At 31.7% G+C, this 25,319-nt stretch overlaps 2 pseudogenes; one reads left to right on the forward strand and one right to left on the reverse strand.

The window, feature by feature from the left end:
• Positions 1 to 330: 330 nt before the first annotated feature.
• On the forward strand, positions 331 to 7,562 carry LOC146887203 (uncharacterized; annotated as a pseudogene).
• Positions 7,563 to 12,423: 4,861 nt separating this feature from the next.
• LOC114182069 (receptor-like protein EIX2) lies at positions 12,424 to 16,037 on the reverse strand (annotated as a pseudogene).
• Positions 16,038 to 25,319: the final 9,282 nt, after the last annotated feature.

Genomic DNA, 25,319 nt, shown 5'->3' on the forward strand with positions numbered 1-25,319 from the left:
AGAACAAATCAACTCTGAAATAAGTGCTATATATATGAATGATTTAGATATAGTAACACTCAGTACTGCATGCTCTTTCTGTTTTTTATGTTTGTCTTCTATTTTTATCTTTTTCTCTTCTGAAAAAACTGCTTCGTACTATAATTACATATATTTCTGTTTCCACAATTGTGATTAGAGGTACAAGTTACACAAAAAAGTTTAACAAAGACATTCACCAATATAGAAATAAAACAGTAAACACTTTTTCATCCATTGAGTCAACTTACCTTTATTTTTGCTTCTTCCATTGTAACCTTTGAAACTATTCCATAACATTTCTGTACTGTAATGGAGCATAACGATTGTAAAAATGCAAGGCTGAGAAGGAAACTAGTGCTACAACAGAGGTTCAATGCAAAAAATCATCAACATTCATGTAAGTCATTAACATCTTACTTAATCCATTTATGTTTTCTAATTCTTCATCAATAATTTATTTATAAATGATGCATTTGTATGTTTCTATGTTTTTTTATGTTGCAGATGACAAAGAAGAGAATGCAAGAAAGAAAACTAAATTTGCAAACCATACGTCTCAAAGTAAATAAATCTCAGAATTTCTTTTTATATATATATTTGTAACTGTATGTTTTGGATTTTAACTTCACAACACAGATGCATACTCAATCATCTTTGTTGTTTTACTCACAGATAAACCAACTGTAACACAAACATCATTTCACCAAAATATAGACAGGAATCCATTACAACAGTTGGATATTAGTAAGTTCTTTTCTTTCTAATCTATATCTTTAAAGAATGTTGTTAAATGAATCAATGAAGTCTTTTTTTTTTATTTCTTTAATAACAATGCTTCTACAATAATCCTTTTCCAGATGTTGACAACAACAACAACAACCTTCACAATATGAATTCATTATTTCACAGTCAAATTGGTCAGTTGTGAAGTTCTTCCAATACTTTATTTTAACATTGTTTATGAATAATATTAATTCCGTACCACTTTAAACTAACATTCGTTTCAATGCAGAAACTGTCAACAAATTCTCAAGTTTTTCAAGTACTTTAGTTGAACAACAAATCACTTCACAATCTGCAACTTCTACTTTAACTTACCATAGTCCTTTCGGTATATTTGTACATTATTCTTAATTTCTTATATAAATGTTGAAATGACAATTTTAGATTTTATATCAATGTTTTTGAATGACTCCAGCTTTTAACAATAACAGTCAGAGAAATTATGGGCAAAATAAAAACAATTCCAGTGCAGGTAATTACATTTGGATTCATACTCACAATGCCAATGCAGGTAGGACAATTGTTTTTTGTTGTTTTTCATAGGTGGGAGATCAGATGTTGTAACTGGGTCGCATTCTGTTTCTAAGAATAAAGTTGTGAAATATCCTTTTCAAGTCATACAATCACTTCAAAACAGATTCAATCTTGATGATGAAACAACAAGACAACATAATTATTCAGACACAACAAACGATGATTCAGCAACAATAAGAGATGATGGTAATTCTGATATTAAACTTATTGATGTTAATATAAATTCCTTTTAAATCATTAATTAGTTTTCATCTTACTAATATTGAAGAACATCATACAAGTACTACAACTACAAACGAATTGTATTGCAAAGGAGAGTTACAAGGTACATAATTTCCAACACAATTGTATATAACTGCAGATTAAAATATTCGCAGCTTCATTCTAATGTTTTATATTGATTTTCAGAATTGCTCAATATTGGAGAACCTTGCTTGGAATGCCAATACTGTAAAGCTCAACTTTGGTATGAAGAAAGAGCAGAAAAATGTAACACATCTAAGGGAGTTGAATTCTCATTGTGTTGTCAAAAGGGAAAAGTACAAATTCCACTATTAAAAAGACCACCTAATCTTCTTGAAGGTTTGTTAAATGGTGAAGATTAGAGAAGCAAATCATTTTTACAAAACATAAGAGTATACAATAGCATGTTTTCATTTACTTCAATTGGTGGTAAGATTGATAATTCAATGAACAATGGTTCTGCTCCTCCACAATTTATTCTGAATGGACAGAACTATCACCGTATTGGCAGTTTATTGCCAGAGCATGGATCAAAGCCAAAGTTTGCACAGCTCTACATATATGATACCGAAAATGAAATGACTAACAGAGTCAAGCATTTCAGGTCAGTGAATATATTAAATAATTTCATTATATGAAATATTTAAATAAATGTGTTGACATGTTTTCTCTTTATTATTTTTTAGTTCAAACACAAAGGAATCTGTTATAGATGAATCATTGGTTGCTGATTTGATTCAAATGATTGACAATCACAATGTTCTTGCGAAAACTTTTAGAAAAGTAAGAGATTTGTCACTGGAACATATGGAATCCGATTTCACGCTAAGACTATTTAGAGGCAGAAACAAAGACCCTAGAGTCTACAATACACCTTCATGTGATGAAATAGCTGCACTTATAGTTGGTGATTTTGGCAATATGGATGTAGGCAGAGATATAGTGGTCAAAAAATGTTCTGGTGAATTAACCAGACTGCACGAAACTCACACAGCTTTCATTCCACTGCAATATCCTCTCATGTTTCCATATGGAGAAGATGGTTATCAAGAGGATATACCAATAAGAGAATGTCATTCAAAAACAAAATCCAGGGTAAGAGTTAGAATTTCTTTGCGAGAATTTATTGCCTTTAGAATACAACAAAGAGCTGTAGAAGCAGGAAATATTGTGAATGCATGCAGATTGTTCCAACAGTTTCTGGTGGATTGCTATACAATGGTTGAAGCGCAAAGGTTGTCATTCATCAGAGCGAATCAGAAATTAATTCGCTGTGATATTCTTAATGGATTACAAGAAGCTGTTAATAGAGGAGAGACAAATCCTTCTTTAATTGGAAGACGTATTGTCTTGCCTGCTTCTTTCACTGGTGGTACCAGATACATGTTCAACAATTGTCAAGATGCTATGGCAATTTGTAAAAAATTTGGATATCCGGATTTGTTCATTACTATAACATGCAATGTCAATTGGAGTGAAATAAAAGAATTTGTCTTAGCAAAAGGCTTATCAGCTTCGGATAGACCTGATATTGTATGTAGAGTGTTCAAAATGAAGCTGGATGAAATGATGACAGATTTTAAGAAAAAGGACTTCTTTGGAAAAAGCACTGCAGGTATGTTGTATAAGAAGTTATATACATTATATAATTTTCTCTTAAATTAAATTCTCACAACTATATTTACTTTTTATTTATATATGCAGGAATGTACACAGTAGAATTCCAAAAAAGAGGTCTACCTCATGCACATATACTTTTATGGTTGGATGGAGAAAGCAAGTTGAAGAATTCAACTAATATTGATAAAGTAATATCAGCTGAATTGCCAAATTCTGATTTGTACCCCAAATTGGAAAAAGTTGTTTCAAGTTACATGATTCATGGACCATGCGGACCTGCAAGACATAATTCACCTTGCATGAAGGAAGGAAGATGTTCTAAATTTTATCCAAAAAAATTCACATCTTCGACTTCAATTGATGAAGACGGATATCCATGCTATAGAAGACTTGATAATGGTAGATTTGTTGAGAAGAATGGAATTAAGCTGGACAATAGAAGTGTTGTTCCCTACAATCCACCACTTCTAATGAGGTATCAAGCACACGTCAATACAGAGTATTGCAACAAGACCAATTCAATAAAATATTTGTTCAAATATGTGAACAAAGGTCCGGACAGAGCTACTATTAAAATAAGCAACAACTCTGCACAGTCTGAAAAATCAACCATTATTGATGAGATCAAAAGGTATTACGACTGTAGGTATCTATCACCATGTGAAGCTGCTTGGAGAATATTTGCTTTTGACATCCATCACAGATGGCCTCCTGTTCAGAGATTGACCTTTCATCTTCCTGGCCAACAATCAGCTTTGTTTAAAGATGATGATGATATTAATGTGGTCTTCAACAGATACGAAAATGCTAACACAATGTTTCTAGCTTGGTTTGAGGCTAACAAAGTTTATGAGGAAGGAAAACAATTGACTTATTCAGAATTTCCAAGCAAATTTGTGTGGTTTGCCAAAGAAAAAGAATGGAAACCAAGGAAGAAAGGCTACAACATTGGTAGACTTACTTATATTCCTCCTGGGTCTGGAGAACTTTATTATTTGAGGATATTACTGACCATTCCAAAAGGTTGTATTGATTATGAAAGCATTAAGACAATTGATGGAAAGTATTATGAAACATACCAAGAAGCTTGCTATGTTTTGGGATTGTTGGCTGACGACAAAGAATATATTGATGCAATCAAAGAAGCAAGTGAATTTGCTTGTGGGTATCAACTTAGAAGATTATTTGTTACTTTGTTGTCCATGAATACAATTTCTAAACCAGATATAGTTTGGAATTCTACTTGGAGTATCTTATGTGACGGAATTTTGTACCAAAAAAGGAAGGAGATGAACTTACCAGGTACTTCATATTTTTTCTTTTAATTTCGTATACATATATATTTTAATTGTATTATTTACTTATTGCAGGTCTTCTCAATCTATAAACAATATTACTTTACAGATTGATAATCTGTATTTTTTGTTGTTTACTTATTTACAGATCTTCTCAAGTTTAGTTGTTTATTATTATATTATATATATGTATATGATTATTATATATATGTATTTGCAGGTCTTCAAATTGAGACTGCTGAATTACAAAAACTATGTCTGCTGGAAATAGAGGAAATGCTAATGTCAAATGGTAGAAGTTTGAAAGATTATCCTTCATTACCTCAACTTGATCTTTCAGATGTACATACATTCAATAATAGATTTATTGTTGATGAGCTGCAATATAATAAACAAGACATGGCGAAAGAACATGACAGTTTGTTTAAAGCACTGAATGATGAACAAATTGATGTATATCAGGATATCATGACAGCAGTTCTTTCAAAGAAGGGAGGATTCTTTTTCTTATATGGCTATGGTGGTACAGGTAAGACTTTTATGTGGAAGACATTGTCGGCTGGTCTAAGAAGCAAAGGCATGATTGTTTTGAACGTAGCATCAAGTGGAATTGCTTCTTTATTACTTTCTGGTGGAAAAACAACACACTCTACCTTTTGCATCCCACTGTTAATTAATGAAGAATCAACTTGCAACATAGCACAAGGTAGTCTTAGGGCAAAACTTCTTATGGCTACCAGTTTGATTATCTGGGATGAAGCACCAATGATGAATAGAATGTGTTTTGAGGCATTTGATAGAACACTAAGAGATATTATGCGAAATGTTGATGATGGCAATAAAGACAAACCATTTGGTGGCAAAGCAGTTGTATTAGGAGGTGACTTTAGACAAATTCTACCAGTTATCAAAAAAGGATCTAGGTTTGATATCATAAAATCATCAATCAACTATTCAGAGTTATGGAATTGTTGTAAAGTGCTAAAGTTATCCAAGAACATGAGATTAAGTACTACATCAAATACTGAAACAGCCAATGATATTCAAGAATTTGTTGATTGGATTTTGAAGATTGGAGACGCAAAAATGGATCTAAATGAGAATGGTGAGTGCATGGTTGAAATTCCCGAACAGATCTTGATTACAAACACAGATTTACCTTTATTGTCATTGGTTGAATTTGTCTATCCTCAATTTGTGCTTAACATGTTGAATCCTAATTATTTTGATGATGGAGCAATTTTGTGCCCAACAAATGATTCTGTAGAGTAAGTAAATGATTTCATGTTGTCCTTAATTGGTGGTGATGAGGTGACTTATTTAAGTTCAGATACACCTTGCCAATCTGATGAGCAAGATGAAGTGCAATCTGAATGGTTTACATCTGAATTTTTAAATGATATCAAATGTTCAGGGATACCAAATCATAAACTGAAGTTGAAAACAGGTGTTCCAATTATGCTCTTGAGAAACATTGATCAAGCAAAAGGTTTATGCAATGGCACAAGATTGCAAGTCAACCATTTAGGCAAGAATGTAATATGTGCAACTGTAATTACTAGAAAAAACATTGGTGACAACATTTTTATACCAAGAATGGATTTAGTGCCATCTGATTCAGGGTTGCCTTTCAAATTTCAAAGAAGACAATTTCCGATATCTTTATGCTTTGCAATGACGATTAACAAAAGTCAAGGACAAACACTTTCTAGAGTCGGCCTTTATCTTCCACAACCTGTATTCACACATGGCCAACTATATGTTGCTATTTCTAGAGTCAAAACCAAAAGAGGATTGAAAATACTTATATTGGATGAAGATGGAAAGGTAACAAACACAACTAAAAACGTTGTGTACAAAGAAATTTTTGAAACTCTTCGAAAAGAAATCAATTATAGGTATGTCATTTCGAATTTTATTTTTCATTTCAAAACTGTTCTAAATATATATCAATTGATTTATGTTATTTTCTGCCATGTAGGAAAATCATTGTACTGAAAAAGTTGAACAAAGAAGTCATTGTGTACAAAAGGAAATTATGTACAAAAGGAATTTATGAACTTCAATACCAAAGGATACATTCTAGGTATGTAATTTATTCTTTTTTAATTCTTATATTAACAAAGTAGTGTATTAGTCATATTTTTGTTGTTGGTGCTTGAGGACAATATTCAATGAAATCAAATCTTAACTTGACATACAACTTTAATTACATTCTAAATTGATCTATTCCATTAATACACGTCAAAATCTTTTTAAAACATTAGATTATCATCATATAGATTATTAAATATCCAAAAACCCATTGCTATTACCACAATTATTACATATAAAAAAAACCAGTGCGTTGCACGGGTAGAAGGACTAGTGTTATATATGAAGGGGAACCCATGTATACGCAGAAAGCCTTGATATTAAGAAGGCTCATATCAACATCAATGAATACATTCTTTGTTGAGTTTCCAAGTCTTTCCAACCCAAAATATGGATTAGAAAATTAAGCTCCTCAATCACATGCATACATTAGCTATGGAAAAACGTATTAGTTTTTTCGTACTGGTCATTTATTTATTTTTGTTTTTGTTTTATATCCACGTAAGAAGAGATAATTAGGTGTTCAAAAATTTATTTAAACTACAGTGCAACTTCTCTATGATAATATATTTCAACCGAACTGATAAATAAATCTTAATAGTCTATTTTGTAATATTTAAAATTTTATAAAATATCAATATATCACTATATTGAATATATATCAGTTTTCCAAAATCTCACGTCTTACAAATATTGATTCATATCTGCACAAAGTACTGGATAAATTGATATAAAAAACAACACTAGTTATAAAAGAAACTAATTTAACATGCATTTTTAAGCTTTTTTTTTTTTTAAGAAGCAGCTGTAACAAAAAAACATAAATAGTGAATAAGTGTATAATTGGTATATGTATATGAATTCTCTAGTAACTGAAGTAAATATTACATATTACATCAGTATAGTTGTCTCTTCCCCATCAACTATGAATCATTCATTCCCTTATATTGCTCTAGGTATCCCTTGTCTTAGGTGTTCTCTTTCTTATATTTGTTTGTTTCTAGGTTGGCTGAAATTTTATTAATTAAATTCACTTAACTCAAACATAAAAATTAACTTTGGTTTCAACCAGATAGTTTTAATTTAATATAAAAAACAGAATGAAATTAATGTTTTGTTATCTATTTTTAATTCATTTTAGCATTTTTTTTACTCTAAAATTGTAAAATATTTTTTTTACAAACAATTTATTAACAATTTTGTAATAAAAATTATTAATTAGAGATAAATTTAATACTTTCTAATTTTTAATATATTCATAATTTTAACTCTTTTCCATATTTATAAATAAATCATCTAAATTTTATGATTATAAATTACATTACACATTTATTATCATGTTTTGATAAATATACATTTATTTGAAGTGTGGTATCAACTTAGTTGGATTATCTTAGTGTAACAGTAATGTTTAGCATGTCATAGTTTCAGTAAAATAGAATAAAATTTTAAAACAATTTTTCAAAAGACATATCAAGATATGTTAAATGCTAATTAACTCTAAAGGTATAACATTATATCTCACATAGCCTTTATTATTCCTTTTATTCCCATTATTCCATCTTCATTCATTCAAAAAATCAGAAAACAAAACAAACCAAAAAATAAAAATCTGAACTATGAAGGCAATGAATTGAAGGAAGATCGATATAAAGGAGACACCGGAGCGGCTGACAAAGTAAAGGAGCTCTAGGGGAATGAAAAAATATGCAATGGCCTATGGAGGTGCAAGGAAAAAAAATGAGGGTGGAGAAAGTAGGAGCCCACCCTGTGCCCCAAACTTACCTCCTCTTCCCAATCAAGCCCAAAGTTACCTCACTACAAAGGCGCCTTCTCCCTGCACCTCCAAGTTTTCTTCAGTACCTCCCAAATTTACCATTTTACCCCTAATTAATTTGTAGTTGGCAGTAAGTGAAAAAGGGTGGAAGAGCAATAAATATCATTTACTGCGACAACATATTTTGTCTGACCTGCACCCCCAATTATTTCCACAGCTTATTTCTCTTCTCCGTTTCTTCTCCAAGTCCTTTGTGCTTTTTGAGTGTTAATATTAGTCTTGTATTTTTTTTTCTTTTTGTTATGTGAAACGGATTTCGTAATCCGTTTCAAGAAAAAGCGAAATGGATTTCAAATTCCGTTTGGTATTTTTTATTTTTATTTTCCAAAAACGGAATTCGTGATTCGTTTCAGAAAAGTATGAAACGGATCTCGAAATCTGTTTTAGAAGTTTCCATTTTTTTTTATGAAACGGCTTTTGGGATCCGTTTCATACTTTTCTGAAACGGATCACGAATTCCGTTTCATAAATTTTAAACTTTTTTTCCAGAAACGAAATTCGTAATCCATTTCAGAAAAGTATGAAATGGATTTCAAAATCCGTTTCATAAATTTTCATGTTTTTTTATGAAACGGATTTCGGGATCCGGTTCATATTTTTTTGAAATGGATCACGAATTCTGTTTTTGAAATTTAAAAAACATATACTTTAAATAAATTAAAAATAGTTATAATACAATGAATAATTATTTAATTTACAGCTTAAGTATTTTTTAATTTAATTTGTTTTAAAATTTTTCTTTTATATAATTAATTAAGAAATAAATTAAATAAAAATTTAAAATTTAAAATGAGTTCAACTTTAAATTAATATATATATATATATATCACTATCTTAACCATGAAGTCAACAAAATAAATATTAAAATTGAAATAAAATAAAATAGAATATTAAAAAAAAAAACATGAAACGAATACCAAAATCCGTTTTCCAAATACATGAAACGGAACACAAAATCCGTTTCGGAATTAACAAAACCAAATTACAAAATGGATCTCAAAATCCGTTGCTGGAAGTTGTGAACGGATTGCGTAATCTGTTTCATATAAAAAAAACGCAATATTCAGAAAACAGCTTTCGAAATCCGTTCCGTTTCATATAAAAAACGCATGAAACGCAGTGCAATTAAATATTTTTTTTAGTTTTTTTTCTCTTTCTTTATTTAATTTTAACTGTGGGTAAAATTGGAAATGAAAAAAGTTTTGAAGGTACAGGAGAAATGGTTTGGGGGTGCAGGGAGAAGCCCCCACTACAAACTCAGCATATTTCTCACACCCCTCCCTCCCATTAAGCCCACGTAACCCTCCAACTAAATACTACCTAGTTTAATTTTATGTTACCTTTATATACATATATATTAAGTTTGACATAATTCAGAAAAATTTATTCAAATATAAATTAGAGTGAAACTATAACTATAACATGTTTTGTAAGTATCCTAATATTTTATTAGCTTTTTGGGATGATTTCTTTTTCTCACATAAGCTTGGCTTGGCTAATATGCTTGTTTGTATTTATTTATTTATTTTTTAACGAAATTTCATGTTATAAAAAATTATTGATAACGTTTTAGAATATTAATCTAGTTAGGATACTAAAACTTCAGAATAATGCCTAACATGATTTATGAAAAACAAAATCCTAATGTTTTTTAATGAGAATTGACTACAGATATATACTGTACATGACTATTAATGTTTTGACGAAAATATAACTATTTAATTTATTATGGTTAAAATTATTATTATTGTTAATTTTAATGTCTCATTTCACTAATAATTTGTTAATGTTATATTATTTATAAGCTAATAGGATTCATTCAAAAGAGAAAAAAAAAAGATGGAATGATTAAAGAAGCAAAATGTTTAGAATATACTTTCTACTTTTTACATGATATTTTACTCAAATAAAATTGCCAATTATTTTTTTATGATTTCTGTAATTTTTAGTTTCTATATTACAATAATTATAAATAATTTTTCAAAATCTGTTCGAAAAAAATTAAAAATTAAAATGCTGCGCATCGAGTCCAGGCAGATTCCAAATTTAATCTAAAACCATTAGTTAGGGTTTTGCATCAATTCATTCTTGAAAATATAATTTCAAATTTTGCATGAGATAATTTATTTATTTTTTCAGAAAAATTAATAAAGAAAGAAAAGGAAGTTGTGTACAAATATGGATGATTGCAAATGACAAATAAAGCTATGTGGGAAGAGAACACGAAATATGCATACATAAAAAAATATTATTAAAAGGAAACTAAAATGTGGAAGAATCGTTGAGATGGAATGAAAATTCTTACATTATAATATGACAACATGAAAGACAATGAAATCAATATGTTTCTTGAAGCAGACATATATATTGCATTACATTATAAACCTCAAATACTACATATCCTATGTATCCAGCAATCCATGAAGCCTTCATCCCAGATTGAAATTATGAAGCTAATCCCCCATAAACTGCACAGCAATTTCGTGCTACAAATGAATGAGAGCAAATATATTAGTCCTGTTATGGAAAAATTGAGGACTGAAATTTAGTAATAAGATATTTTAGAGGCTAATTTTGAAGAAAAGTTGAAGAAACGATGAAGATATAGACCTTTTATATAAGGTTGAGGACATGAAGGACTTAGAGCTTATTTTTAATATTGAACCTCTGTTCTAATACTGTTAAAACATATTTAATGTAATTTTTTTTCAGACTTTGTTATATCCTTGTAATTTGTATTGTATATTAAAATCTAACAATTATATGGTTTCACACGAAGAAAATACCATAAAGAAAATGGGACATTATACCAAATCTATCCAAATAAAAAGAGCAATTATCTAAACCTAAATTGAGGAAGATTGAATTTATTCTTGAAAGCTCAATTCAAAGAGAAGGAGCAACACCTAGATTAACCATATCATCCAACCATGATGGGTCTTTAGAATCTGTTGTTATGAATATTGAAAGCAGAGCATGTAAGAAAGTGACAGATGCAATTACTTATTCTAAATATATTTATGGTTTTAAATTGACTTAATAAGCAGTAAGAGTCTTTAAGTCGTAAGAAATCCTCAACCACGACGGGACTTTAACATATTTAATTTTATCATCATAAATCTAAAATCTAATTTATTTACTAAAAATTAATCATTATAAATCTCAATTATATAAAAATATTTATCCTGTTTAAGTATAAAAGACTAGTTTATGAAGAAAAGAATGAAGAATTTCATCAATGTTCATGAGTTTGGCTTTTGCTTAGTTGTATTGAATTATTAGTGGTGGAACGAAAACTATCGTACAAAATCTTCGGTGTATTAGTTTTCCACAGATGAAAATGACTGCTACATCAGCTTTAATTGCTATCAACTACTCTTCAAAAATATCAATCAAAGTAGAAGATAAGCTTACCATACCCTGCTTCCTCTCAGCCACCAAACACAACATTAAATTTTATTCATTAATATTTTCATACTATATGAAAATAAAAAGTATAATTAAAATAATTTATTTATGAATTAAAATAGTTTAGTTGTGAAAATACGGAAGATCTAGTTCAAGATTAAAGAAAAAACTAAAATTATCAATAAAAGTATTTTAGTGACAAAAAACAAACTTATCAATAAAATTATCAATAAAATTATCAATACTATATGCCATCTATGATTTATTTATTGCAAGTAAAATAGTGATTTTTGGAAAATTAGCACTAGTGAAGGCACTAACTTATTAAAAAAATAGAATTGGACAAACTCGATGTTTAAATTTTAAATTAATGCATACCACTTTGTGGGTGTAAGAGACATACAAGTGAACTGAAGAGATATAATGAAGTAAAAGGATACTCATCATTAAAAAAAGAAAAAACATTTATTTAATAAGTAAAGTCTAACAACTTAATTGGTCCCTAGATAAACAATATATTTTCATAAAAACATTCATTCTCACTGATTTGAACAAAATAGAGAAATGAAGTAGCAAATTATAAGAAAGAAGTTATTGGAAGAACACACATATGAACTATCCTTTTAGCCACCTATGGCACTTGGCAAAGTTGAGCTCAGCCATTACAAGTATATAGTCTATCATTCTGTTCAAGACTCTAATGTAAGCAATTCTCCATGATTGCCAAAGTAGCATTGATCCTAATAAGCCCCAAAAGCCTGCGAAGAAACCTAGCCCCAAGCTCATGTACAATGCTCCATACAAAATTGAATCCTCTTCTTCACCATCCATTGCTGGTTGTTGAGTTTCTTGCACTGTCTCATCTCCTGGACAACTTTTTTTGAGTTGCTCTCCACAAAGATCAATATTTCCTTCAAAACTAGAGGCATCAAAGGTTTGCAAGTGTCTTCCCAAAGGGATTCTTCCACTGAGATTATTGTTTGATAGGTCTAACAAACCAAGACTATCAATGTTGGAAAGAGTGGAAGGAATACTGCCTGACAAATTATTTCTTGATAAGTCCAGAAACTCTAGCAAACTTAAATTCCCAATCTCAGAAGGAATTTCTCCATGAAAGTTGTTTCTTGATAAATTCAAAGAAACCAATCCAACTAAATATCCAACCTCTTTGGGTACTTCACCTGTTAACCTGTTGCTTGAGAGGTCAATGCTCTTAAGAAGATTCTCTGGCTCCCAAAACTCATAATCCTGACCTTTCCATGCAGTAACAAATAAGAGTCATAAATATATTCGAAAAATCCTTGAATTGAAATTTTTCGTCTCCTCACAATTTCCCCTACGAATGCACTCTTTTCCATCAATGTGGTAAAATTTCTCAGACATGTTGGCATTTCTCCTGACAAGTTATTCCTTGAGAGGTCCAACACTTGAATTTGACTCAAACAGCAGAGTTGTACAGGAACACTTCCAAAGAAGTGATTTACTCTCAAGCTCAAGATTTTCAATTGTTGCATATTTTCCCCGATCCAAGAAGGTACTGGACCAGACAACAAATTCTTACTCACGTCTAATAAATCTAATCTAGAACAGTTTTTCAATGTAAGTGGCAGTTCTCCGTTAAAATTGTTGTTTCGTAGCACCAGAGCCTGCAAGTTAACAAGAGTACCTATGGACTGTGGAATCTTTCCAGATAATTTATTATTTCTTAGATCAAGAAATACTAATGAACTTAGATGTTCCCAACACTCAGGCATTTGTCCCATTATTTGATTATTTGATAAATCCAAAGTATGCATGTCTTTTGTTACTCTATTTCTGCACAATAATGTATTTAAATCTGAAAACTTATTTCTTGACAAATCCAACGTGCCAGCGTGTGACAAAAACGTAGGAATTACACCTTCAAATTGATTTGAATTTAGAATTATTGCCTCGGGACCATAGTTGACATACTTCATTGTTAGATTCGGAATCACACCTTTGAGACGGTTATAGGACATATTTATCCTACTTATAAACTGTAACTTGTTCCAAAACCAATCTGGTACAAAGTCATGAATCCCCGCATCAGAAATATCAAGGAAGCTTAGCTGATTTTGAGACTGGAGCCAGCTTGGAAAGCTAGGACCCAACTTGCATGAAGCTAGTCCCAAACTAAGTAATTGGAAGGGTGGAATCCAAGTGGTAGCAAACTTTAATGACAATGAGTTGTCTGATAAGTCTAGTTTCAACAATTGGGACAAATTTGTGAGATGCAATTCATTGATATCACCCTCCAAATAATTCTCCTCAAGAAAAAGAAACTGCAACTGATGAAGCAACCCAATGCTTTCTGGTATTTCTCCAATAATTAAGTTATTAGATAAATCTAACACCTCAAGTGCAGGGTTGTTGCACCTTGAGGTATTCTGAATGAAGCTAGAAATTTTCCCACTCAGGCTGTTACTGTTAAGGTATAATATCTTCAATGTGCATATGCTCCCAAGGGAAGCTGGAATATCGCCTTTCAGTTTGTTGGAGCCAATTCCGAGAACTTCAAGAGATTTCATTACATTCCCAACTGCATCTGGAATGGGACCTTCTAACAATGTATAATGTAGGGAAAGGCATTGAATATTGGCGGAGAAGTTGCAAAGCCAATGAAATACAACGGAGGATTTCAATAGATTATTCGAGAGATGAAGGGTGACAAGGGAATGAGAATTTTTAATGTAAGCAGATGATACAAGAAAGCTTTTATCAGTGAGGCCGCATTCAGACAACATAAGTACCTGCAGTTTGGTGCTGAAATTGAGATTTCCTTGAAATATTGATGCTTGAGTTAGATTATTAGAAGAGAGATCAAGGAGCACAAGAGAAGGAAAGTTTGGATAGGGAGGAGATGACAAGACAATGTTATTACCAGAAAGATGAAGCTCTTGGAGATTAGAGCTATAGTTGGACAACGATTGAAATGTCGATGACGTCAGTATATTATGAGAGAGATCAAGGATGGAAAGTGAAGTGGAAATGTTGGATTGAGAAGGAAACAAAGATGAAATATGATGATCTGAAAGACCACATCGGACTAGAGTCAACTCTCGTAAGTTTGGAAGATGGTCACTAATAATTTGAAGCCAGGGATGAGAGAAGTCAAGATAAGAAAATGAATAGAGACTGAGAGTTGTTAATGAAGAGAGAGAAGTTAGCCACTTTTCATCCTTTAAATTAAGACCGTTACCTCCATCAAGTCTAAGAGAATGCAAGAGAGGAAGATTTCCAACCTGGAAAGGGAGTGCTCCGGAAAGTGAATTTCCAGAAAGGTCGAGATACCTCAAATGTGACAGATTTCCGAGTTCAGAAGGAATTGGATGAGAAAGTTGATTTCCAGAAAGATCGAGATACCTCAAATGTGACAGACTTCCAAGTTGAGAAGGAATTGCATGAGCATGTCGATTGCTTGAAAGATCGAGATACTTCAAATGTGACAGATTTCCAAGTTCAGAAGGAATTGAATGAGAAAGTTGATTTCCAGAAAGATCGAGATACCTCAAATGTGATAGACTTCCAAGTTGAGAAGGAATTGCATGAGCAAGTCGATTGTTTGAAAGATCGAGATACTTCAATTGTGACAGATTTCCAAGTTGTGAAGGAACTTCTCCATGAAGATCATTACTTTTAAGATCAAGACACTCTAACTTTGATAGATCTCCCAGTTCATAGGGAATTGTCCCTATGAAAATTAACTGTGATAGATTGAGATATCTTAAGCTCTGAAAGGAGCCGATGGATGCTGGAATTTGACATCCGAGACAAATATTATAGCTGAGATCCAAATATTCCAAATTTTGTAAGTCAACCAATGAAGTGATATTGATTGAACCTGACAAATAATGCGATGTTGAACCACGAAGATCAAGCTTCTCTATGTGACCAGTTTCATTGTTGCATTCAATACCCTCCCATTTGCAGCAATCTCTGTTATCGTCCCTCCATGTGAACAGCATGCCATAGTAATCTTCCACACTTAGTTTGAAATTGAGGAGTGCTTGTTTCTCCTTCTCTTTGCATTTCACATAAGAACTCTCTGATGGCGAGTTCAATCCAAGAACGGATACTTTGATAAGCAGAACAAACACTGATAACAATAGTCTGAGAAAGTAACTGCCCATTACTATTTTCTTGATACGAAATTTCTTCTATGCTCTAAACCGTGGTATGAATAAAAGATCAATCAACAACACCATTAAAATTATTATTTGCTCAGCATTAGGATATTTTAAGTAGTTGACATACGTGAGCGAGGCTTAATTTCTTGGCCCTGTTTTTATTTAATTTCCTAGTCAAGCAAGGAAGAAAGTTTCAAAGGTTGAATGTACTAAATGAAAGGAAAATCGAAGGAAACCCTTTCAGGCCAACAAAATGAGACAACAGGTATAGATATGAAAATCACATTAACTTCATTTAAAAAATAAGGCATTATCAATTATAATAGGTGGAAGAAAACGCTGAGCGGCTCAGCTTATCCATTTATTAGACAAGAACAAAGAAAGGCAGATTAAAAAAATTGAGTAAATTTGACTCGAAAACCAACCGAAATTATCATTCTACTATAATTATATAAGTTTCGTTGTTAGGACTCTTACAATTATGTGAAACCAAAAATAAATAAATAATTATCTTGTGTCCTTTATGTTTATCACACCTTTTAATTTAATGATCTTGTTATCGTGTTTCCTACTTTTGCAAATACCGATTCTTTTCACATTAAATTAATACGTTTTTCAAAATTATTTTTTCTTTATATTTGTTTATATTAACTCTAAGGTTAACACAATAATCGGTCAAATAAAATAAATATTAACATATTTAAGAAAAAAGAAAAGTACAATTTTAGCGCAAAGATTTAATTCCATTAGTTTTAATAAATTTCATTAAAGTCATTAAGGTGATTGCCTATTAATATTAACTAGGGAACACACAGGCGTTGTCGCGCATGTGTATTCGCATTTTTTAATTTTCAAGAAATTTAAGATTAATAACAAATATAAATTTTTTAAAATAGTTGTTAAATATAAATTTAAAAAAAAAATAAGATATGTAAAAAAAAATTTAAATAATGATTTAAGACAAAAGAGAGGAATGATTAAAAGAAAAATAAGATATGTAAAAAAAATGATTAAAAGTAAATTATTTATAAAATAATTAATTTTTAAAATAACTAAAGATAAAACAGATATTATGAAATGTGGACATAAAAAAAAGAATCTCCTTTATTGATATTGATATTAACTTTTCATATGCTAAACACACCAACAATTATCACATACCATACCAAATGCGTGCTCAATAACATCAACTATTAATAAAAATTTTTATTGTAATAAAAATGAAATATAAACGTAGCAAAGTTACTATTTTCCTAATTATAAGGATGAAATTGATTTTTTTTTCAAAATAAATAAATCTTTTTTGTCAAAATCCAAGTATTTATATTTATATTTATTTAAGTCCGTGTTGGTTAGACCTACAATAATTTTATCTATTTAAATTAGCATTGAATTGATTAGATCAATGCTAGTATAATATATCTTTAATATTTATTTAATTTATTGTTGACTAAACCGTAAATTATTCTCAATCCAAAGATCCAAATAAACATGTCAAATTTCTCCACTTACAAAATTTTATTTTCTGCTCTTCATCCACACTTATCTTCATATCCACTATTAGTGATACGAGAACATGTTTGAAGAAAGGTGAACAACGATCCTTGTGAGAGAAAAGATAAAGTCAAGTGATATTATTACAGAGAGAGGTTTATATACACCAAAAAAGAGTTCAACATAAAACAAAGAAAACAATTGTCTAACAGAAATAGTTTTGCAAAGTTGTTAGGCCAGAGGAAGGATCTTTTGTATCACTAATAACCCCTCTCAAGATGGAGTATGGATGATGAGTAGACCCTTCTTGGACAAATTGGTTTAAAAAGAAGATGGATGCATAGACGTGGTAAGCATGTTAGTTAATTGAGGTTTGGATGGAACATGTGAGAGAATAAGGAGTCCTTCAACAACTTTGGCTCGTATGAAGTGGCAATCCACTTCAATGTGTTTGCTTCTTTCGTGAAAAGAATGATTTTTTGCAAGGTGAATGGCAAAAAGATATATCTGGACGGGTTTAGTCAAATAAATGAGCTTTCTTATTAAACGTCTAAAGCTTGTAGAATCATCCAAGAGATCACCACTCTCAGCATTCAGTTTTACAGTGAGGTTGGAAGGAGTGTCGGCAGGCTTGCAGGCAGTGAAGCCAAACTCTGAGAGAATTTCAAGACAATATTTTCGTTTGTTCAACAAAGTCCACGTTAAGAACGAGCCACCCCATTTCCTTCAAAACAAGAGTCATCAAAGGTTTCAAAATGTCCTCCCCATGGGATTCTTCTGCTGAGATTGTTTTTTGATAGGTCTAATTGTTGAGTTTATATACTTTTCATATGTGTTATAGTACTGTGGTTATATATATATATATATATATATATATATATATATATATATATATATATGAATTAGTCTTATACATATAAGTCATTTGACACTATTTTTAACCTAAAAACTGTTTCGTAGAGGCTATTGGGGGTGGCCAAGCCTTGGCTAGTGCGTCAGGCAGTCGTCAATTGTGTCGGGCAATGGCTTCACAAAAGCTGTTGTTTCACTTATTAACTTATAGCGCCAAGCATCGACGACACTGATGTGTTAAAAATGGGTATTTAAACATGTTCTTTTGAAGGGTCTAGAGGGATTACTTGCTTGCATGAATAGAAATCACTTTAAATTAATGCATACCAATTTGTGGGTGTGAGAAACATACAACATACCTGAAGAGATATCACGAAGCAAAATGATACTTATCACCAGAACAAAGCGTTTATTTAATAAGTAAAGTCTAACAACTTGATTGGTTCCGAGATAAACAGATAAACAATTTATTTTCATACAAATATTCATTCTCACAGATTTAAACAGAAACAGATAAATGAAGTAGCAAATTATAAGAAAGAAGTTATTGGTAAAACATAACTACTAATTATCCTTTGAGCCACCTATGACATTTGGTAACGTTGAGTTCAGCCATTACAAGTATATAGTCTATCAGTCTGTTCAAGAATATCATGTAACAATTCTCCATGGTTGCTAAAGTAGCATTGATCCAAATAAACCCCAAAAGCCTACAAAGAAACCTAGCCCCAAGCTCATGTATAATGCTCCATAGAAAATTGAATTCTCTTCCTCACCATGCATTGCTGGTTGTTGAGTTTCTTGTATTATCTCATCTCCTGGACAACTTTTGTTGAGTTGTTCTCCACAAAGATCAATATTTCCTTCAAAACTAGAGGCTTCAAAGGTTTCAAAATGTCTTCCCCATGGGATTCTTCCACTCAGATTGTTGTTTGATAGATCTAACACACCAAGATTATCAATGTTGGGAAGAGTTGAAGGAATATTGCCGAAGAAATTATTTCTTGATAAGTCTAGGAATTCCAGTGAACTTAAATTCCCAATTTCAGAAGGAATCTCTCCATGAAAGTTGTTTCTTTAAATTCAGAGAAACCAATCCAAGTAAATATCCAACCTCTTCGGGTACTTCACCTCTTTGGGTACTTTGAGACCGTTGTATGACATATTCATCATAGTTATAAACTGTAACTTGTTCCAAACCAATCTGGTACAAAGTCATGAATCCCAGCATCAGAAATATTCAGAAATTCTAGCTGACTTTGAGCTTGGAGCCACCTTGGGAAGCTAGGACCCAACTTGCAAGAACCTAGGCCCAATCTAAGTAATTGGAAGGGTGGAGTCCAAGTGGTAGCAAACTCTAGAGAGAATGAGTTGTCTGTTAAGTCTAGTTCTCTCAATTGGGTCAAAATTGCGACATGTAATTCATTGATCTTACCCTTCAAGTAATTCTTCTCTAGGTAAAGATATTCCAACTGATAAAGCAACCCAATGCTTTCTGGTATTTCACCAGTTAACTGATTGCTGGTAAGAGAGATCAAGATCACAAGAGAAGGAAAGTTTGGATAGTGATGAGATGACAAATCCGTATAGCTTGTTGTAGGCGTCGGCTAAGCCCATGTAAAGTGAAATTGTTGGCGTTGAAAAAGTATAGGCTTAGCCGATGCAAATAGAGATACTTTTGAAAATGCAGAACCATAAGCTTTGGTTCCTTCTCGTAGTCCCCTTGAACTTCCTTCTAAAATGCATCATAGCTTCACGAACATTCTTTGGACATCTTGATAACACGACAAATACATGATGTAGTAAGATAACCAATCAAATCATAAAATATTTAAAGCAAATGATTGAAACAATGTGGAGGTAAAATATTTAGGACGGCAGACAACAAAATAACGTAATATAAATAATTTAACCAAGAGCATACCACTCAATAGGCACAAATAAATAGGAACAAATAGGTTAAGCTTTATGTGTGCCATGTTTCTGATCTAATCACTCAATTTTTATAAATCCATATTAATCTTTTGTTTGATTAGAATGGATCCAAAACAAAAGAAATTAAGAGGAACAAAATGTATAGGCAAAAATAACAACTTCAAGCAGAACAAAAGATTAATCGATGAATTATAAAAAGGATGATATTGTAAGCTCTAATATAAAAAGAGAAAGAAAAAAACAAAGGCATTTAATAGAACAAAATAAATAAATTATATATTCTCATTTTTTAGTTCTCACATCATTCATCATGTTGTTTTTATAAGTTCCTTTTATATTTAGTATTATTATGTTTATGTATAATCATTGTATATAAGATAATGATTTTAGTTCTTGAATATGGAATATCTTTTTATGTATTTTTAGGTACATGTCTTGTAAGGTGACATATTGTTATTGTACTTTAGCTATAATCTTCGTTGTTATTTTTCTTGTCTTTGATTAGATAAACTAATTGAAATTATTTCGATGGAAAATGAATATCAATTATTATGAAAAAATAAAAAAAGTTTTTATTTTGTTCAAGACAAAAAAAATATTTTGCTCATCACAAATGTGGATCAGTTTGCAGGCCAACCCGCAGAACGGACAAAAAAAGTAAACCTGATATTAAATTGCGGGACGAGCCAACCCGATCCACACTTTGCGGGCCAAAACGCGGGATAGGCTAAAATGGCCCTAGCCTGCTTTGTCATTCCTAGAGAGATTTGATGAACATTGAAGAAGAGGAGAATCTAATGAATGAGAAATATAGACATAAAATAGAACCATAATGGAAGAGGACAAGACACGTAGAACGTGCTCTAATTTGACCTTGAACCTTTTGGTCGGACCATCCTTATATTAAGATTAATTATATGGAAGTTCACACAATAGAGTTGAAAAGTGGGACTGTGTGATCCGATTCGTCTAACTTTGGCACATATGAATCTGAACAACATAATTTTAATATTTATATATCTTCAAAAATATCTTCTTGAGATGATTCAAAAGAAATAATGTGAAATTGTTGTAAAGTTATATTTATCTCCTCTTGAACCCAGTCTTTAATTTTAATCTATATATTGTGTCCTTTGTTCTTTCGTTTCTCTTCTTTATTTTCTTTTATCCCTGAATCTTTCTTCCATTTAACATATATCTAAAATGTTTATATTTTGAATCATTAAATATTTAAAATTCAGTGATGTTTATTTTCATAAAGCCTAATAATAAAATTGCATACATTATTGCATTCTACATTATAATTTTTTTTTTCATTTTAAAATATCTATGTTGGGTTATGTTTCATCATATGGTCAGTTATGGTTATTGAGAGATTGTGGTTCCATATAGTTATATGACATTAGTCTCACACATTTAAGTCATTGACATCACTTTTATCCTAAAACCTTAAGACAATAGGTAATGATGTTATAAACTTTTATTTTTATATAGTGTTTAACTTTGTCTATTATATCCAATATGAGACTTTTGACTCACAGTTATTCCCAACAATGTATTCTTTGCTGCTAAAACAATTTTTTTTTTTTTTATAATTTATGTAACAGAAATTGCTGGCCTCATGCTTCATCTTCTTGTTCAAAATCAATTCTCCTGCAAATATTCAACGTTGCAATCAAGATCATAAGTCTTTTTCTTCATTTTCATAGAAACCCTTTTCATGTGTTGTAGGTTGAGTATTGAAGTCCCTATAACTTTCTCACCACTTCTCCTACACGTAAAGTCAACTACCATTCTTTTTGTTTGTTTAGGAAAACTCTTTCAGAGGCTGATAATTTAAGTGCGTTAATGACAGAGGAAGCTTCTCGCCGAAGTGAGCTGAAATATGGAATTTTATAGAATGACGCGGAAGTGATTAATCCTATTTTATTAAAATGAATAAATAAAAATAAATAATGTTTTACTTCCAAAATTTATTAATAATTTCTCATATTTGTCTAACTCATTTTTCATGACTGTGCATCATAACCTGAGTCTTCCCATGCTCCCATACGATATAAAAGTATATTAAGCTATCATCACAATAATATAATAATAAAATAAAAGAAAGAAAGAAAAATAGAATAATAAGCTAACATAAAAAAGTAAAAATATTTTTTTAAAAAAAATTTACAAGTCGGTTAAAGTTCAAGGCCTTTTTGAAAATAAATAAAATTTTATTTTCACTAAGATGCACATGCAACACCCTCAAATGGTAGCTTCCTTAGCTACAGTGGAATACATTGCCTTCATAAGACTGTCTCCTCAGCTTTGATCGAACAAAACGTTCTGAAATGATATCTCAAAACTAGAACACACCGCCCTAAAAAGATAGTCTTTTCAACCAAAGTGAAATACATCGCCTTTACATGGTGGTGTCCCAAACCAAAAGTGAAACACATTGCCATCATAAGACAATCTATCCGACTATGGTAAAACCAATGTTAAACACACTTTCACAAATAACAAAACATGCTCACATTACCATCCACCCAAATAAATATGCAATTTCATTATATTTATTATGAATTAATGATTATCCATTGATCTGATAAATCTACTTCTATGATTGATACTCATATGATTTATTATTTTTTATGTAAATATTTGTATTAATTACTTGATTTGTTTCCTTTATGGATTACATGTTGAATCTATAAATAGGACTCTTCCTATCAATAATAATACACAACACAGAAAAAAGTTGCTCCCCATTTACTCATTCTCTATTCTTCCTTTACTTCTTCTCTCTCTATTATTATTTCTCTACTTCTCTCTATTATTATCTATATTTTATAACACGTTATCAGCACGATGCTCCAACTAACTGAGGACTCTAAGGACTAGTGAAAGTTTTTCCTCTCTAATGATAGTGTTCTGCGTGTCTCAATCTAGACTTTTCCTAATCCTTCCTCTATTTACAATTTTACCTTATATTCTTCTTCTTATGATAAGAATTATTTGACTTTATCAATTCTCATCTCCGTCTTATTATTTTTATTTATTATGATGATGATTATTATTTTTTTTATGGTGATTATTACTATTATTATTACTAATTTTAAACATGTCAAATCTTACAAATTATGAATTTGTCATCTTGATATTACAAGGAAGAATTTCTTATATTGGATTTTAAATGTTGAGATACATTTAGATGCAATGGATCTGGGGATACTATTACAGAAAGAAATAAAGCATTTAAGCAACTAATTTGCTCATGCGACAAAAGTATTGTGAAAAGAGATCTCACAAATATTATGAATTTATTTTATACTTGTGTATGGGTGGACAAAACAATAAAACTTTTGATGAAAAATCATGAGATCCACCTAATCTGCTCTATTTCCCAGAAGTGAATGCAACAATAAATATTATGAATTTATTTCATGCCTTTGTATGGCTGAACAAAGCAATGAGCTTTTGATAGAAAATCATGAAACCTGTCCAATTGGTTCTACTTCATTCCTAGAAGTGAATGCAACAACACTTGATTAATATTTTCATGATCGTGATCATGATATTGATTATGGACATGGTTATAATCAGGAGTGGCACAATAATGTGAAAAAGGGAAAAAGAAAATGTGAAAATATTGACAAAAAAGATGAAAGTATACATTATCGTTACGGTGGTAAAGACCATTTGAGTTGTACTTATTGTACACCAAAACATCTTACAAATAATGAGAAGAACATAGAAATACATTTTGCTTATGAAGATGGTGATTCTGATTATGGCCATATCACTAGTGCAGAATGGGGTTTTTAACTCGCCTTATAGGCCTCGATTACTGCGGGACCGAAGCCTATAAGGAGGCGGTGGCATTTTTGAAATTTTTCTCAGCATTTTGCCTCGGGTCCCCAATCAACCGAAGCATGTAACTAGTTTTATGCTTCGGTTCTCAACCAACCGAAGCCTATAACCCATTTGTGGCCCCCAGATTTACAAAACTGCCACTGACAGCGCACACTTTGGCCTCGGGTGACAAAGGACCGAGGCCTATAACTTCGATTTGGCCTCGGGTGGCGAAGAACCGAGGCCTATCATCCTTTCTGCCTCGGGTGTTTACAGAACCGAGGCCATATCCTTTATTTATGTTCCCAAATCGCGCAAACCCTCACTGTTCATCATCTTCTCTCTCGCGAAGCGATCCCCCACCGTGCCCTCCGTCAGCCGCCCTCTCCATCGCCCTCTCCATCGTCGATTGCGCCTCCGTCCACGAAGTTTGGGTCGCTGGTCTTGCTCCGCCACCGAACAACAGGCGAAAAGGAGGCAGCCACCGTCGCGCCACCGTTGAAAAGGAAGTAGCCACCGTCGCGCCACCGTCCAGCCCTCGTTGCGGCCTCCGTCGCGCCACCGTCGCTCCTCCGTTGCGGCCTCCTGCGCGCCACCATCACGCTGCCTCTGGTTGCGCAGTCTTTCGCGCATACGTCGCGCCCTCCGTCGTGCATCCTTCGCCCCACTTCACCATGGTCCCCCACAGTCACCACTTGGCGACAAACGTTGCACTACTGCTCCGTGTGACTGCTCCGGCGAGTATCTTGCGCCTCATTCGCCATTTGCAGCTACCATTGCACTGCCAATTCTGTCTGGGGTAAATTCAAAACGTGTTATTTTTTCTTTCGTTTTGTATATTTTTTTATGATTTCGGTAATTGTTTTGCATTTTGATGAGATTTTTGGTTGATTTTTGCGTTGTTCTTTTGCTATTTTTATGGTCTCTTATTTATTTTATTACCTCTTATAGCTCTTGAAGACCTCAGTATCGTGGGTGTGCATCATCTTCCATTGTCATTCAATTTTTACTCATCTTGATATTATTATTTTCTTTGCTAAATCAAATGGCAACATTGATCACCTCATTGGTTATGAGAGTGTTAAAAAAAATTCATATTGATATTTATGTTTATAAGAAGAACGAGTGTTGACACTAGTACCAAAGATTATGTGTCTTATTGGTAGTGCAACAACTTATACAATTCTCAAGAGTAATAAATTTTTTTCTTGTTTGATA

Source organism: Vigna unguiculata, chromosome 4 (genome assembly GCF_037176805.1).
Source record: "Vigna unguiculata cultivar grain cowpea cultivar isolate G323 ecotype 2 chromosome 4, ASM3717680v1, whole genome shotgun sequence".
NCBI lineage: Eukaryota > Viridiplantae > Streptophyta > Magnoliopsida > Fabales > Fabaceae > Vigna > Vigna unguiculata.